Source organism: Centropristis striata, chromosome 15 (genome assembly GCF_030273125.1).
Source record: "Centropristis striata isolate RG_2023a ecotype Rhode Island chromosome 15, C.striata_1.0, whole genome shotgun sequence".
In the NCBI taxonomy this organism is placed as follows: domain Eukaryota; kingdom Metazoa; phylum Chordata; class Actinopteri; order Perciformes; family Serranidae; genus Centropristis; species Centropristis striata.
In genome coordinates, this window is record NC_081531.1 from 19347375 (window position 1) to 19366236 (window position 18862).

Below are 18862 nucleotides of genomic sequence, written 5' to 3' on the forward strand. Positions count from 1 at the left end.
CAGGGTTGACAGACGGAAGGCATCATACACAACTAGTAAATGGCTAAGGACAACAATGATGGAAGACATTCAGTGTTGCATTTATCATTATGTATTTATTTTTTAAAAGTATCTAAAGGACACTGTGGTTCAAGACTGGATTCCAAAGCTTCTGAAAGGAACGCGATCACACCGGAGTGCTTGTTGAAGCGACACAGTGGTTAGCCTCTTGGGGAAAAAAGTAAGTCTCTCAAACACATTCGGGTTTTTTATTTGGCTTTTGATTGGCTTTTTGAAGTGCCTTATCTAAAAGGTGTGTACAGACAGCTCCTCCTTCAGTAGAGAGATATTAAAACGCCTCTCTAGTGACAAACTTTGAGATACTAGTCAAGATCAGCCATAAAAATAAGAAAAACATATTTTTAGTAGAGTGGGACTTTAATTCTTGTATAACCTTGAACATTTTTTACACCCAGCAGGTAAAAGACATGTGAGCTGAGCTGCCTTTACATCCACATCCCTCTTGTAAGTACCAGGAGGCTGACACGAATATTTCCTTCAATCGGCTTTGGCTCGTATTTATAATCAATCTGCTCGTGAATCTAGCCTGGTCTGGTCTTGTCACACTGATGGCTTTGTGTAATGGATGGGGTAGAAGCTGAATCATCTAGCGGTCTAATGTATTATCAATTACTTGATTTCTGCCGGCTCCGGGTCGGATGCATTGATACAGTGTGGGTTGACAGTGAAAGCTCCATTGTCCAGACTGTCGATAGCCATCAGCTAAAGGCCAAACTGGCAACACAAATCTATGTAATGTATGTGGTGAGTTAGGACTGAAGACACACTGTGGAAGGGCAGCTCATTAATTAGTCTAATAATCTACTGTATTATCAATAAGATGATTGCTGACTGACCTGAGCCAAATTTATTGATACAGCAGGGAGTTTCTTATCTGATGTGCGATAAATGGGAAATGCGTGTGTGTATGTGTGTGTATGTGTGTGACGGCAATACATTGTAACATGAGTAGTCCATGAAAGCCTAATTTATATCACTGTTCTGGATTGGATTTATGCTTAAAAGTGATCTTTAAACCATTTACAGCTGCAGGGCAATATATTATTTTTTTAAAAATAGACAGAAAAAGTGGCATAAGGTGATTTAAAGCTGCATTAATAGATTTTTTGGCCCCTTTGGGGCAGTGGAACAAGTTATAAACACAATTTCGTTTATATGACAGGTATGTTAGGTTGAATGTAACTAAAAATGTACACATCCAGCTGACACAAGGTAACATTAGCATTCATTTGGAGTTTTGTTTCTGCCACAGCCGTAAGTCTAATATTGACTCACATTGAAGCTCAGTTTAGGCCTCCACCACATACTGCGTGGAATATGATCTAGTCACTGTGATATCACAATATTTCTGAAGATGAAAAACAAACAAACATCAGTCCGATCCTGCCTCCCATATAAACACTCATCAAGTATGGTGAATATGCAAAAACAGCAAAGTTTGTCCTTCATTCATCAAATTAAGCATGACAGTCCATCATGACCCAAGGCCTTCTTTAAGATAATCTAGCCACTTACTATGCATGTATTTAGCATGCTGTTATAATTTAATTGTAGTTCTTATCTGTATTGTAAAACACAATAACTAGAGCGTGTATTTTTCCTATTGTATTTGTTACATTAATTGTTATGCTTGATCAAAATCATCATATCATTTAAACACAAACTTGTATTCGTTGATGCACTGCTCTTCCCCAAATGTCACTGTGCAGTTTTTAGCACTGAAGCTCACATTAAGCAAATGTGTGTGTACACGGAAACATACAGTCCATGCATTAATATATATACTCTGACATGAACATACACTCAACATTTGCATCAAAGGAAGCAGTGTGAAATGTCTTTCACTGATGATATATAAAGCTGTAGGCATGCCTGTGCAGCATAAGCTGCATAAACCATCATTCGACCACTCACACATAAGTCACTGGAATAAGAAGTAAAAGCAGCAAACTGTATATCTGTCTCTGCCGATCAATATGGAAACGATCGCTTTGCTCAGCTTTCATGGGGAAAATCACAAGGGAAAAGGCAGAAAGAAAAAGATGGAATGGATGAAAAAATCCCTAATTTATGAATTCATTTTGACCATATCTCCCCATGCCTGAGTAGCTCATATCACTCTGCCTATAATGTGGTTCCATGCATACGAGGATCTGAAGCTGTTAAATGCAAATAAAGCTGCACAACGGCAGATACCAAGAGAGTCATTCTCAGCCTCAATCAGGAGGAGAAATTGGACTTAGGGAATTCTGTACAGGGAGCATTTGGAGGAAAAAAGAAACAAGAAACAGTGTGAAATTTTACCAATGTGAACTAATGCACCAACTAATAATGGCACACTTTAGTAATTTTCAACCACAGTAATAATGTATGGCACTGAAATCAAATTGTAAAGTGAATTTGTTTGATTCAAATGCACTCGTTTTAATATGTAAGAAATAGCAGCATTCATTCAAACAGCTTGACTGTAGCTGCAGGAATCACAGCTGAAGCTCATATTTATTTTACTTTCTAAAAATGTCATCTAATCTGTTTCTCTCTGAGTCTTTGAGCTCATCGCTGTCAGTTTCATCCGCCCACCGAGGGTTCACATCATGTGCGCGACCGCCTGTCATTTAAAAGCTCTATTGCCCCATGTCCCAGTAGTTTTGTCAAAACTGTTGACAGCTTTTCAGCAAATATAGTCTTATACCAAACACCTGCACTGTAAATCAAAATCACTTTGAGTTTTAAACATTAAGTTGGGAAGTTGAAAGTCTTGTTGAAAGCGTGACAATGAGAAAAAAAAACAACTTCCTTCCTTCCTTCCTTTCTGACCAAGAGTATACGAGTGCCAATTCATTATATATAATACATTAGAAAGCAGACTCACTGTCGGAGGACGAGCCTATTTGACCTTTAATTTATTTATTTATTTTTATTCACAGTGGGTTGCCCTGCTCCTCCTCCCCTGCAGCCACAGGTGGTAATGTATAAAGGTTTAATGATGTACTATCATTCACAGCTCTGCATCTTCATGAACTGTTACTATAGGAAACATACTTAATTGTAAGATATTACACTGTATAAAATGCTTGTAGAAATCACAGTAAAACACTGTCAAATTGCAAGAGAAATAGAACATCAAATCTAAAATTGTATATCACTGTAGTAGACACATTGAATTAAGTCATGAAACAGTTAAACTTTAATTTTTCACAGTCATAAAATGTAAAAAACACTGTGTTTTTTACCGTAAAAAACATAACATTTTGGTAAAATTAATGAAGAAATGTCACAAGTACTGGATTATTCTGTCTAAATTATAGATTTTGCTGATGTTTGCATTTCACTTTACAGTAAAACAGCTTTCACCGTGCAGCAAAAGCGTTCCGTAATGTCTCATATATTTTCACTGTATTTTTCACGGTGAAGTTCTGGCCAGTATTTTACTGAAAATTACAAAGAATTTTTTTTTTCTACAGTGTATTTGACGTAAGTTCCAACAAAATCACAGCACATGCAGAGATACGACTGAGCATTATAAAACGGGATGATGTTGTTTCATAGCTGGTAATAAGAGCTCAGGAGCTCAAGTTTATTGCAGTTCATTATAAATCTAGAAGGCATGTCTCCATAGCTTTTTTTCTGGCAGAAAAGCATTGGCACCATTCTTCATATGCTGTTTTTTTTTTCTTTGACAACAATATTACTGCTCTTACCACCATTGAATAATAGGAAAGAACTGCTCCTTTTCTCTTTAACATGAAATTGGACGACTTTCTGTTCGTTTGACAGTGTTTTCCACCTGAGCACCCACTGGAGAATGTTTGGATGGGCTTGTTAAAGTTTAATCTGAATACCATAGAGCAAGGAGTATGTGGGTGCACGACACATACATTTCTTATGATTACATTGTGAAAAACAAAAAACTAGTCAACACCTTTGATAACACAGCCTAAACATCAAGCAAGTGCAACAACACAAGACATAGCAAGCCAACTAATATTACTTACAAGTTTAATAGTAAGAAGTCCACCTCAGCATCTTTCCTGCAGTATTTTTCTTTGCGACTCTCATTCCCCAATTTCAGGTTGTAACACAAAATAAATGTAATATTATCAAAATCCTACAACAACCTGTAGTAACCAGTCATTCATAAAAATAATATATTACTATATACTGTAAAGAAGGTGCAACATGAACAACAAACACTGATCAGCTGTTTCTGGGCCTTACCATAGGGACTAAGGTTGACCTATACTTCACCAATTGGACCAATTTCTGACATGTTTCTTTCAAGTCCACTGATTTTATAGAAGTGCAAAACTAAGCGATACTAAATCGCTGGGCAAGCCGTTTATTGACAAAGAACATGAAGACATTTGCAGTGGATACAAAAGAAGCAATCTCCTTTTTTGGAAGCAGTTATGTTTTGTAGGGAAACATGATTGCCGCCTGGTTATGCAAGACTCAAATATTATTCACTGACATTAAGATTTATATCAGGGACATAATTCTGATTCTGAACTAAATCTGAACTCATCAGAAGGAAAGATAAACACAAACAATGTAATCTCAGCCTGATCAGCCTGGCAGAATATAATTTATTTCTACTGCACATCAGCTGAAAAGTTGCTTTTGGCATTCTGAAATGTTGTTCTATGAAAAGCCACCAAGTTCTTAAATATCAAACCACGTCTTTGTAATAACTGAGACAGCCTTTGTGTAAAATGTATATGCATTTATTTGTATTATCCTGATTAAAGTCTGAAAGTAAGCAGCAACATTCTGTTTTCCCTCTTTATGTTTTCTTCCAGATTGCAGTTAATTCAATTTACATAAGCCTGCATTCAAGTTCAGTTAATGTTTTACAACTTTTCCTATGTTGGTTTAGAATTTGCTTGATTCTTGCATGAAAGCTCTGTTCCAGCATTGGGTCGCATGGGCATCCTGAGTGTTTGATGAGGTCCTGCAATATTTGACTTTAATGAATAATAGATAGAAGCTCCAGCTGATAACACTCCATTCTCTTTGACTTGAAATATCTAGTATGTCTTTTCAATTACAAAGACAAGGCACTTGTTGGAAGACTGGAGCAAGAAGGCACTGAAGCGTAGCTGTATGATCTTATTCCTCATCTTTTTATTCCCTCAGTTTGCTCTGTCTCTTACATTCACACTAGATTATATTCTGCACACTCTTGTTCCAACCGTATTCTCTATGCTAGGCATACACATATATGAGGTAGTTCTCAACTAAAAGTTTTTATTTTGTGTGAAAGTGAAATGAATTGTTTTAAAATGTAAAATGATCAATAAGTTCTACACTGTAATACTGTCTTCTATAGATCACCAGCAGGTGAGCATTCCAACTCTAGCATAAACTTTTAAACTTTAGCTTGGGACATGCAGCTTGAAATATTGAAAAGTCAGGTGAATATAGCATTTTGAACCAGCACATGGAGCAATACTTGGCTTGATTATTTCACTAGTTGAAGCTGATATATATCTTGTTGGGACAGTTATCATTACAGCAGCAACATTGATGGTAATTGGTGAGAATTGAGAAACATGCTTTTATACATCAGTCTAAAATGAAGGACACATTGTTTTCCAGAATCTGCACACCTCCAAAATGCAAGCTTGACAGGTCCAGCAACAGTAAGGGGAGCAGGGGTTACAATTGGGAAAATGAATCTACATTCAGTCCCTTATATGCAGAATTAATTATATTTGAAGTTCAGCTCACTAGAAACTTTTATTCTCCCTTCCATCGCTCCATCTTGAGCAAATTCACTGTTCTCAAGTAGATACATTGGCAGCACCATCTGCTTAACTCATTAAGGCCGCTGTTTTTTACTGGTTGATGGAGGATCAAGGCAGCAGAGGGAAGAAAATAAGTTAGAAAATGAGAGAAAAGTGGATGGGCTGGCTATGCTGATGAAGGTGTTAGATATATTAGGATGGCTGGGTGTGATCGCTGCTCAGAATGGTTAGTAAGGCATCGGGAAGAGACGAACACATGAGACAGAGATGGAGAGAGTCTGAGATAGAGCTGCAAGATAACTGAAGCACCATGTTGTTGGATGCAGATCCTCTCAGTTTTATTCCTAATGGAAGGGGATAAAACTCAAAGTCTGCTACTGTCAAAGTCAAAGACATTGTTGTCATTATGAGCATCACGCTCATAATGACAACAATGTCTTTTGGATTTCTGGGAACGGATTCACAAAGCATTCTTAAGAAAAAATGCTTAAGTGTCATCTTTTCTTTTCTGAAGCTTTTTTCTTAACTTTCTTCTTAAGTTTTTTCTTAAGATTGATCGAACCTGAGAACCAATGAGATTCTTGAAAACAAAGTTCTTAGATTTCTTTTCATATTTCTTCACAACTTTAAGAGAAGCCCTCAGCAGTCTGAAAATAGGTACAGTGAAAAGGTTATTTTTGATATGTATTTACTTGAACAAATTTGTATGACATTTATTTGATTTCTTTAATATTTACTTTAGCCTTAGACAATGTGTTAACAAATTTTGTTAATTGAAGTTGGTCAGAGTAATTATTTTGTGAATGTATCACATAAAGCTTATTCTGGCAGTTGACATATCATTGAAATGGCCTTTCAGTCTGCATGACATGTCAGCCTATTCCTAGATTACATTACAATGTACTCTTAGTAAATCACGGATGCAGTTGTTGTATTTGATACTACTTAATTAATGATCTAGTGATCTTAAGTTACAAATCTAAGAACATCCTAAGTGAGAATTCCTAAGACATACGACAATTCTTAAGAAAAAAATGGCGAATAGCATTTAAGAACATTCTTAGACATACATCTTTTTTTTTTTTAATTTAAGAAGAAGTTTTATCATTCGAAATAATATATAATCTAACCACTTAACTAAAAGGATCCAAGGGGAGTGTGTGTGTGCTCCTGCGTAAGGGACAGAGAGTGTCTGTAAGTGAATCTACAAAGACAAACTCGGACTGAGGCAATATGGCTGAAGAGGAAAAATTACAGAAAAAAAAGTTGGCAGAATCAAACATGGCCGCTGGGACCACAAGGTGGCTGAGAGAGAGAGACTGTGTTTCAAATCCCATATATACAGGCAAAGGACAAAGGACAGTGAGGCAGCTCTGTAAGTCAATAAAGACTTAATTTAAGTTTGAGTTAAAGATTTCATATTGCTAGGCATAACATAAAAATTCAGACCTTTATCATGCTTGCTGTCAGGTATTGCAGATGCCAGTGAAGCTAAGGCAAATGGAATGACTTGCTAAAGTTATGTGTCTCCAACGAGTAGACATTAAACAGATGTTAAAACAATAAAGTCCAGTGGCTAACTCAGATCAATGCATCTCAATAGATGTTAAGGTTAAACAGTTTTGCTTACCCAGTTACACTACCAAGTCCATGTGGGGAGAGGGATACTCTAACTGTTCAGTGCTAACTGAGCTTTGGCTCCTATTGCTTGGTTAGCATACCTGGCCAACCAGGGAACCAGGCAGGCTCTTGAGTCCTCTTAAGAAGTAAGTTCTAGAAATAACTTATGTTTATGTCTGACTTGTGAGCCTAAAGTGAGAAGTGAGAGTGGAGCAACTGAGCAACTTTCTATCAGCTGAGAAATAGAGCCTCAGGGAGCTGTCCATTTTATTGACCTGTGATGTCATGGGGTGTCATAGGTCACACTAACCAATGGTAGTTGAAAAATGGTCATATTGAATACTGTCTTCTCTAGATCATCTAGATCATTTGGGACATGCAGCTTGAAATATTAAAAAGTCAGATGAATGTAGCATTTTTAACAAGTATGTGGAGCAATACTTGGCTTGATTATCTAGATAGTTTGAGCTGATTAAATCTTGTAGGGACAATTATTATTACAGCAGCAAATTTGATGGTAATTGGTGAGAATTGAAAAGCATGCTTTTATACATCAGTTTATAATGAAGGACAAATTGTTTTCAAGAATCTGCACACCTCCAAAATGCAAGCTTGACTGGTTCAGCAACAGTAAGGGGAGCATGAGTTACAATTGGGACAATTGGTTCCATTGGCAGGGTTTCACACATAGGAAAAAAATGTAAAGTATCCAGGGAAGCTGAGTTCAATGTGTGTCCTCTGCCTACAGAGCAGAGGAGCATGTAGTCTCAGCTGACATATTAAGTGGGTTGAGTGAAGACAACACTGAGACAGAAGTTTGATGGTTGGTGCATTGCAGTTGCAAGGTAAATCCTATCTTACACATCATTCAAACCAACTTCTACTTATACATTTTAGGCCCATCATTTTAAACCAGAAATGCTTTACCTACATATTGCTGATATTGAGATTTGAATCTTCTCACCCCCCAGCCAAGAAAAAAGAAAAAAAAGAACATATTTACACATTATATTATTCACTCAACTATAGTATGATAAAAAGATGTGATTGGAATAGTGTGGAATCTCTCATTTGCATACAGGAGCAAAAGAGGGGTTGATGATGTTGTTTTTACCATAACTAACCTCATTCTCAAACACCTCGAAGGCCTGACTAAAATACTAAAATAGATCCCAGATAATCAGGGTAAACAGCACCATGTCTGTTTGGCAGCATTCTTCTTTTGGGTCGCCACAGGGCGTCCCTATACAAACGGTATATGGATGACTATAGAATTTCAGATCCTGGCAGACATTTCATTGAGGTTTTTCAGATGACATGAATTATATAACACACATTTTGATGGTATTTATCGACAGCCATAGCTGACACTGCAATTATTCGCTGCATTGCCTCTTCTCATGGCAGTACATTTATGATGCAATGAATCCTTTAAGCTTTTACATCCATTTTTAAATTTCCAAGACAAAGTGCAGGTGCATTAATACAGGGTCAGAGGGAAAGAGCTCCTCTCATTGTTTGCCTGTTATAATTTGTTCCCTGTTTTTACACCTAGAAGAGAGTGATTTTCCGCAAAACGAATGTCCTTCTTAACTATTTTCTTGATAAAAAAAATAAATCAACAAAGATCTACACAGACCAGAACCATAACGAAATGCAACATTGGACTTGCATATCTCAAGGACACAACTCAGAAGAAAACTGGCTTTTTTTATTGGACTTTTGTGTATCTAGTGCAGCAGAGCATGCATCTGAGAGACAGTCTGAGCCTTTGGTGCACAGAAAAGAGAACATAAAATAGGGAAATGGGGGCCTTCTCAAACAAACAGCCTTCACAAGTCTTCCAAAAAACCTGAGGTCAGCAATTTCACATTAATGCAAAAGAGAGAGAGAGGCACAATATGAACTGCTTGGGGTCCTGAATTGACACATCGGAAAGCAAAAGTAACCAATGGGAGGCTACAGAAGTCTGAAAATGGGCACAGCAGACAGGGATGATGGGGGCTGTCTATTGTCCCACAACTGTGATTTTGTCCCCGCCAAGCTCCTAGGCAACGATAGGAATGACTCCGGGAAAGATACAACCACCTGGCAGTGCTTGTAATATTTCAAACGAAGGAAGCAAGACTACAACCAAAGCTGTCAGGGTAAAACAACAAAACACATACAGAGAATGAATGTAATGCAGGGATGTAGAGAGTACTGTGGGACCAGTGGAGACACATTTACAGAGGGCACTGGTCCAGGAATAGCTCTGGGAATGTGAGAGCCTAATCTTTCTTTCCCTGCCAATTACACCATGAGTCTGAGGGAATACTGATGCTGCATAATTAATTTATACACAAAGGGAGCAGACTCTATTATTGTCAAAACAGAAGGTTCGTTGAGTGGAAAAGGTTTGATTTGGCTGGCACAAACCAGAAAACGGACTGATGGTGTTTTTAGAATAAAGTCAAGCCAGAAGACTTTTGTTTCAAAAAATGAATTAATGAATGAACTCAAGTGACAAATGTGTTTTTATTCTGTGTTATTCGGTGCATTCCAGGAGTTATTACATGACACAGTGTTGTAATTGACATGGTTTTGTTTTCCATCCACCTGCCTGGCAAAAATCCCTACACTTCCAACACACAGTGACTACTGACAACTCTCAAATCAGCCTGCTCTCATAACATTTACATCCCCATTGTCAAGGGAAATGTTTCTCCCGTATTAAACTTGCTCCTGATATATCACAAAAATATTTTCAATTAAAGTCCACAGATGTCCCTGCATGAATGTGGTTGAGGTGGATGGGCGGGTCAAAGAAAGAAAAGGTTGCTATATATGTTTAGTGTTAAAAAGGTAAAAAAAAAAAAAAAATACAAAATAAAAAATCAAATTTGAACCCAAACCATGATCTTATACTCAACCTAAATCATATAATGTTGTTTCCTAAACCTAACCAAGTTACATAACAAACACATTTACATTTACTTACATTAACTACGACCAAATCCATGGTCTTTTACTTAACATAACAAGTAGTTCAGTTGCCTAAACCCTACCAAGTACTTTTGGTGCCTTAATTTAACCAAACTGTGTGTTTAAACTGCAGTTTGTTTCAAATCACAATCTGTCAATGAAAGACAGGACTTGTTGCTGTATATGTCCAGTGTAAAAAAGGTCAAAAGTTGACTTATTTCTGCAAAGAATGTTTTAATTTGAATCCAAACCATGATCTTTTACTCAACCTAACCAAGTTACATAACAAAGACATTTACATTTACTTACATTTACTACTACCCAATCCTAGAGCTTTCACTAAACATAAGAAGTTTAGTTGCCTAACAAAGTACTTTTTGTGCCTTAACTTAACTAAACGGTGTGTTTAAACTGCAGTTTGTTTCAAATCACAATGTTACTGTCATTTTTAGGGGATGGGGGATTCCTTATAAGGGGATTGACCTTTATACTCTTTTAATTGGGAACAATTACTTCGTAGGACAAGTAATAATTGTTGGCTAATACATTCAAAACACTTAAAAATATCCATATACCTGTTAACACTGACACTGTAGTTTCGTATGAACAATTTCATATATAAATTGGCTGTAAATGCATTAAAGTGACATATTAATGTTTAATGTTTAATGACTTTTCGCCATGTCTCTTATGTCTACAGAAACTTTAACCAATGTGATTTACATTTAAGCCTGTATTAGTTTGTTTCTTTATTATTCCAGATATACTGTACATAATGGCAGCATAACACTGAAGCTGCTCCTGAAAGCATCACTTTTAGCTGACTTTAAACACATTAGCTAGATGGAAACAGATATGAACATGCAACTATCTTCACACCAAGTAGTGTGTTACGGCATATATAGAGGTTTTATAGCTTCCTCTTTGGGATGAATGTCCTTTCCTTTCTCCCCTCTGCCACATGACAGATTACTCTGTTACAAATTTAGCCAGAAAAGCTGAGCAATTATATAGAAAGCATCAGATGAGAAAGTAAAGTGGAACCATAAAACAATTCTGCTTCAATACCACTCCTCCACTCAGCATACCGGTCATGCCTGATATTTTTTGCGCTTGGTCTTTGCATGTGCAACTGTAATTTCTCTGGTGAGTTACCTCGTCTTGACCTTTCATGACATTAAGAAAGGGCACTTTTGCACATAAATTGTGTAGTTTAGTATGTAGTGTTCCTCCAGCCTCTTTATCACCCAAAGAAAGAAAGCAAAGGCAGCACAGGAGTTTTATTACGGGACATTTTCCCAGCCATATTGGCTATATCAATGATTAAATGCACATTTTCCCGCCTTGAATATTCTAACCACCAACAGTAATATAGAGTGCAATAAACATAACAGTGTGCTCAAATCCCAGGCTGCAGCTAATATCAATCCATAGCACATCCTGCTGACTCAGATAGTGCTGTTGCATTATGGGAATTCTTCAAAGAAAACCATGCATGTATTATTTAGGTGCATTATATTCAAGTTAAACAGGTTTTTTGTCACCTGTTGCTTGCTGTAACTGCAGACATCCAAAAAACGTATCTAATGATTAATATGACTGCTGTAGGGCTGCTATGTCACTAATTAATTGACACAATCTTTTTCTTTTCAATTAATAGTTGGTCTTTAAAATAGTGAAAAAAAATCTCATCACCATTTCCTACAGCCCAAAGCAATGTCTGGTTGTGTCCAACAATCAATCAATCAGAGACAGTCAGTTTGATATCACGTAAGACATATTTATGGAGAAAATAGTGCAGAAAAAGCTACAAATGTATAGCTTGAACTGGGGAATGATTGTCAATTTGGCTTGAAAAATTATGTTTATCTTAATCCTCTTCTTCTATCTTAATCAACCTCTTATATCTAGGCCTACAGTATGTCGAGTCTATACTCTTTCCAGGTCCTTCTGTGTGGCTCCTTCCTGTTTTCATCTTATAAGATGACTGACCTCACAGATTCACTCTAAACAGCTGACAATGGGACAGTATCTGCAGGCTGAACAGCAAGGTTTGAAAGCAGATGACTTATCACCTGAAGAGACAGTTCTTGAAGTCATTGGTATTGATCAACACAAATCCCCACAGATAGTGTATATCACTGTCATTCTTTGCTACAAGGCAGAAAGAATCGTGCTTAATTCTCCACAGGAAGAATTTCAGTTTCTCACTTACAGGAAGGTGAGATAGTTTGGCTAAAGCTCCAGGGGCAGAAATAATTGCCCACATTTATCTGTTTTGTCTCCAGGAAAACAGTGCCAGCACTTATGTTCAGCTAATCACAGTTCAGCTCAATTAAAAACACACAGGAACAGAAATGGTATGAACATGCAAAGGGAAATGTTCTTCTTCTCAAAAAATACAATGAACAAGAAAAAGACACGAGAAACATTTCTAAATTAGAGACTATTGCAATACGTTCTAAATTAAATATTAGGTAAGTTTCTTGTTGCATCAGATTTTTGTTATGGTATCTTATTTTGCAGTAAATCCCAGTAAAGGCTAGAAAACCCCAATTCACACATCCAGACTAAAATAAAGGAGACAACTGCCTGCAACGCATCAAAACCTGGATGACATTGGACCTCCTCAAACTAAACAGCAATAAAACAAAGCTCCTGCTCGTGGCCCCCCAAGGCACTGTTTGGGAAGGTTGGAGATCTCCTCCTCACCGTGGACGGCTGCTCCATTTCCCCATCCTCCGAGATCTGCAACCTGGGACTTCACCCTCTCATTCCAATCCCACATCAAATCTGTTACAAAAAACGCTTTTTTTTTCATCTAAAAAACATCTCCAGATTCCCACCATCACTCCCTGACTCCGTGGCAGAAACCCTCATACATGCCTTCATCACCTCCCGCCTGGACTACTGCAATGGGGTCCTGTCAGGGCTCCCAACCAAATCCCTGAACAGGCAACCATTACTTTCAAAACTCTGCCATCAGAGTTCTGTCCACGCCCTGGCAGCACATCACCCCCACCCTCATCCACCTTCACTGGCTCCCAGTTTAATCACGCATCGAATACAAATTCCTCCTTCTGATCTACAAATCCCTCCGCGAACACGCCCCTCCGTATCTCTCTGACCTCCTCCACCCCCACACCATCCCGAAACCTGAGGTCCTCTGACACAGGTCTGCTCATCACCCCCCGCACCAAACTAAAAACTTTTGGGGCTTGTGCCTTCAGTTCCGCAGCCCCCACCCTCTGGAACTCTCTCCCGGCCGAAACCTGAAATGCCTCCTCCTTGGACATTTTCAAAAAACTTCTCAAGCACTATCTCTTCACAAAGGCTTTGGGAGTTACCTAACCCCCTCAACCAGTCATCAGTGCCCAATTGTTTTTGTCATCTTATTGTATTGTATTGTCTTGTATTGTAAATATATATACATACAAAAAAAACAAAAAAACAAACAACTCAAAAGCTGACTGTCACAATTATCTCACCACTTTTACAGAAAATTGTATGTGGGCTTGTTGAGCTGATAAATCTATAAAACAGTAACTTGAAACGAATGTTGGTGTGTTGGAGCTTCTCCACTCTTATCAAATTCAAGCACACAGCACAAAGAAAATCAAAAAACACAAAAGTTCATATATATATATAATGAGCTACATGGTGGCATAGTTAGCACTCTCCCTCTCAGCAAGAAGGTCGCCGGTTCGACTATGGCCAGCGGCTCTTCTGTGTGGAGTTTGCATGATCTCCCCGTGTCAAAGTGCGTTCTCACCAGGTACTCCGCCTTCCTCCCACAGTCCACAGACATGCAGCTTAGGTTTAATTGGTGACTCTAAATTCCCTGTAGGAGTGAATGAGAGTGTAAATGGTTGTCTGTCAGCCCTGTGATAGTCGGGCGATATCAGCTGTGATCAACTACAGCCCCCATATGGATGTATACAGTCATGGAAAAAAATATTAGACCATTGTTATCTTCAATTTCTTGTTCATTTTAATGCCTGTTTGTTTGGACAAATATAATGATCAAACAAAAATAGCTCATAAGAGTTTAATTTAAGAGCTGATATCTAGCCATTTTCCATGGCTTTCTTGATAATAACCAATATCATTATCAAGAAAACCATGGAAAATAACTATATCAGCTCAAGAAATTAGAGGAAACAAGGGTGGTCTAAAAAATGTTTCCATGACTGTATAAAATTAGCATAGTGTATCTGTGTATAGAACTCTAAAGCGTTAACAGGGCTTGAATAGAAAATACAATGAAATAAAAACAATGCATGGAAACACCTTACCCTGGAATAGATCTGCTTCATAGCAATAAGAGGATGTACCTGCATTGAAACTGTGAAGAGTTCTTTAACACTTTGTTTGCCCTGTGTGTCCTTCATCCAAAGCCACTCAGCCAGGTGAGTGCTGGACACTCAGTGAGGTCATCATGCCTGAAGCATCATTCGGTTTTGCTCGCTCAAGTTTTGTTTTTTCAGTTGGCATGAACGACACATTGTGAATTCATTTACACTCACTTTTCTGCATTGTGTGACCGTCACTGATAGCACAGCACAGATGCTGACCTCCTCTTCTTGACCTCAAACTGCCCCATGTTTCATTATTGTTTCAAGTGGCAGCCAATTTGCCCCTCTCCAGTAATCTCTGACACACACGATGAACAAATCCTCATTTCTAAACCAGTCAAGCATCACCCTAATCTCTTCTAACCCTTGCATTTGACAGGCATGCATATACGGAGCAGAAAGAATGAGTGCGGGTTAACGGAAGATTAGACATTGTTTAACAGTTTCAACTTGAACCCAGGATGTGTTGGAGTCTCTCCCCCGTACTAATCCTGCTCTTTCTATTCCTGCTCCGGACACTCAGAGAGAGAGAGAGAGAGAGAGAGAGCTCATTCCTCTCTCGTTCTCTCCATCTGCACCAGCCTGAGTTGTGACAATTCAATCTGTTCAGCGTCTTCCCGCATGAATTATGGATGAACCCTGCAACCTCTGAATGTGGTGGGGATTTACGCTTTATAACTCGTCCTGCTTGTGTCACACGCTCAGTGTGCATTTCAAAGAGGGGGAAAAAAAATCCAGGTAGGTTTTTCAGAGTATCAACCCAGAGTAAATGCCAGCATTATTATCCTCTGATGGCAAATTGCTGATTGACTCTTGTGTGCGGAAAGCCATTAGCAGAGCCCATTCAAAAAGGGGCGCACTGTGACTTTCTCCCTGAGCAATTTTCTGAAGCATCATTCTATCTCAATGAACTGAGCTGCAAGATTTGCTCCTACAGGTCAAATAAATTCAAGGATTTCCTCTAGACTATTTAAACAGTTATACAGACATATGAAAAAATAAATACATTTTTATGGTTTGATAGTTTTTTTTTTGTGGGATTCCAAAATTGTGCACTTAAAGCAAATACTATGTTCCAAAATCAGTAATTTTATCAGTAAATCTTAAATTATGGAAAATAATTAATGTTAGATAATTTGCAAAAGGAAAATTTAGAATGTGTCTAGGATGAGGAAGGAATCAAACCCACACACTGTAGTCTAGTAGGTGGCAGTAATACACTTGACTTGCTGGTTTGCAAGAGGAAACGATAATTTTACAGTCAGTTATAATATTACAGCACAATACTGTATGTGTGTTCACTTTCTGTAAAAAAGCGTCCAAACAAAATTCCATAATTGAAGCAAGACACAAGATACAAAATCTGTGTTACTTAATGCTTATTCCTAAAGGTTTTCATTTCTTAACAAATTCGTCTGATTCTCCTTCATCGGTCACCATCTGCGGTCTTCCAAACATATAAAAGAGGCTATAAATTACCCTCTTCTTAACAAGAGGAACATACTAACCATAAATCTAAATGTGGTATAAACATATATCTTTCCTTATTTCCTTAAAAATCCACGACAGATGCAAATGTTTAGTTTTTGATTTTGTTTTATGTGTATGTGGAGGAATGGATGCAAGTGCCCATTGAGATCATGATATGACCCTGTGTTATCAGGGATCAAGTTTCTTGCCTGAAGGCAGCGGAGCAGATACTCACGGATGTCTGTACAAGTGATTTGGTGAAAGAACATTTATTCTCTTTGTTGAGCTGACAGTTGCTCTACTCCTTCACAGGTTTTAGCTGGAACAATATTTTGCAAAAGCTCTCGCTCAGAGTCTAGAGTCAAGCTTGGCTGGTGTTAATTATGGAAGAAGCAGGGAGAACAGTGACAATGCATTTTACAATGGAGTAATTGTATTCTCTCTTTGCAAGTGTAGCCTCGAGAAAAGAATTGCATAAGAGAAAAGGAAAGAAGGGGGAGAGAATCAGTGCAAGAGGGGTGAGAGACAAAATTCTTGACATGGAAGCATGAAATGTTATCTGGGAAAGTGTTCGGATGCGTTTTGGCTTTCTATTAAGACACAAATGTAAGGAGTGAATACAATGAGATTGTGGAATGAGGACAGCGTTGCATAGTGGAAAGCAGCAGCGACAAAATGACACAGAAGAACTGTCACTACTGGTCTGTTTCCCTTTGAAGAGTAACCTAACACAAGGCATGAAGACAGTGTATTACTGCCCTTTCTGGTTAAAAGTACTGAGTTTGTTTGATCTCTGTTGGGTGTGTGGTCAGAAGTTTAATCTGTTGCACCTTTGACCACCACACCCAGCAGTGGTGTCCAAGAGTCCTGTTGTATACTTTGACATCACTGCAGTTGCTGTTAAATTGCTCTCTTAAAACAACATTTCTAGTCCTGCACCTTCATATAAAATACAATGGTTTTACATGACACTGATTTTTACGTTTTTTTCGTTTAATGGAGTGACATGAGTGAAGTAACACGACACACCTCTTCTGTTAAGGTCAAATTTACCCGCTAACTTAAAATCAAGACAAGTGAGTCAAGAGGATTTGAATTGAAAGTAAAGCACTGTTTGTTTTTTTAAAAAACTGAAATTTAGTTTAGTTAATAAGTGACTGGTGCACCTGGTCTTTGCTCCTTGTTGTCCAAAGTGTCCTTTTATCAAGTTTATTTATTTAAGGCCTGCCAGTGATCCTCATAAAGAACAACATTTTAAAATAGTTATAATAATTTAGCTATCAATAAAATCACTTGGCTGACGTCATTTAGTTTACGTCACGTTTACGATTACCAGGTGAAAGGTCATCATGTGACGTGGCCTCCGTTTCGCCAACGTGCAGCAGTGACCCAGGACGTTTAAATGGTGAGTTTGAGGCATTATCACGTTTTATTTGTTGTCTTAGCAGCGTTACGCAGCGTCACCCTTTGCATTACGTAACATAATATCGGCCCTGACTGTTGGTTCTAATGTTAAATAGTAAGGTCTCTGTCTGTCCAGTTTTATTCTGTATTCATTACTCTATCTACTACCTGTAACGAACTGCTGTCATAACATGGATGTAATTTTGCTCACATATTTGGATAAAGTGACTGTCTTTAAATTTAAGGAAGCACTAAATTCAGAGAACAAAGTTTATTGGCGTTTGAGTTACTGGTTTTCCATCAGCCTTCTTTCAAAATGATAAACTGCGTCGAGCTTAATAGAGAGAATCAAGAATCCACAGGAAGTTAAGTAATCTTCCCTTCAAAACAAAAGCATATAGTTAAATAGAGTGACAGTGGTTAATAGTCCACCTATAGACCTACAGAAATATGTATGCTAATTTGGAAAGGCAAACTGGAAATAAATAAATATCTATAATAAAGTCTCAGCCCCAGTGAACCTGAACTGATGTGAGTCTTTTCAAATTGTAAGGTAGAAAGACTCACCAGCATAATCACACACAGGGCACAGGGACGTGAATGCACTGTGTAATTTGGTAAATTGTTCTGGCAGTAGCTGCAGCCATCAACTACAGTGTTGGGTTTAAAAAAACCCGTTGATGTGCTCACAAGCTGCCTGCTGTGAGTTCCTTTGTCATGTAATTGTGCATGTGAGACCTCCACATATCCACGTGGGTTTGACTTTATTTTTGTACCACATATTAACGTTGGTGAATAGGTAATGTGCCTTTTAACTAAAATTGCTATGAACAAAGCATAGCTGTTCACACTGCTGGTATCCATTTTTATTATTACTATTTTTTGCCTCTTAATCTGCTATTTCGGGACTTTTCAGTTATTTTTTTTTCTTTTTTGCTTTATTTGATTTGGTTTGATACCTTGTCATACAGTGATAAACATGGATGGACTGTTAGAATGAAAACATTATTTGCTTTGCATACTGGCTATAAATAAATACATTCACATGGTTCCAAAATAACTTTAACGTGACATTTGAATGCAAAGACATTTTAGATGCATATAATGCACGTATATTATGTAATTTTATGACGATGTTGTGGGTAGTTAATGAATACTTAATGTGAAATTGAAATGCGCAACATCAAAAAAGCCACTTGTGCATGGTATTTAATACTTTAAATAACGCATTTAGGCGCTGCC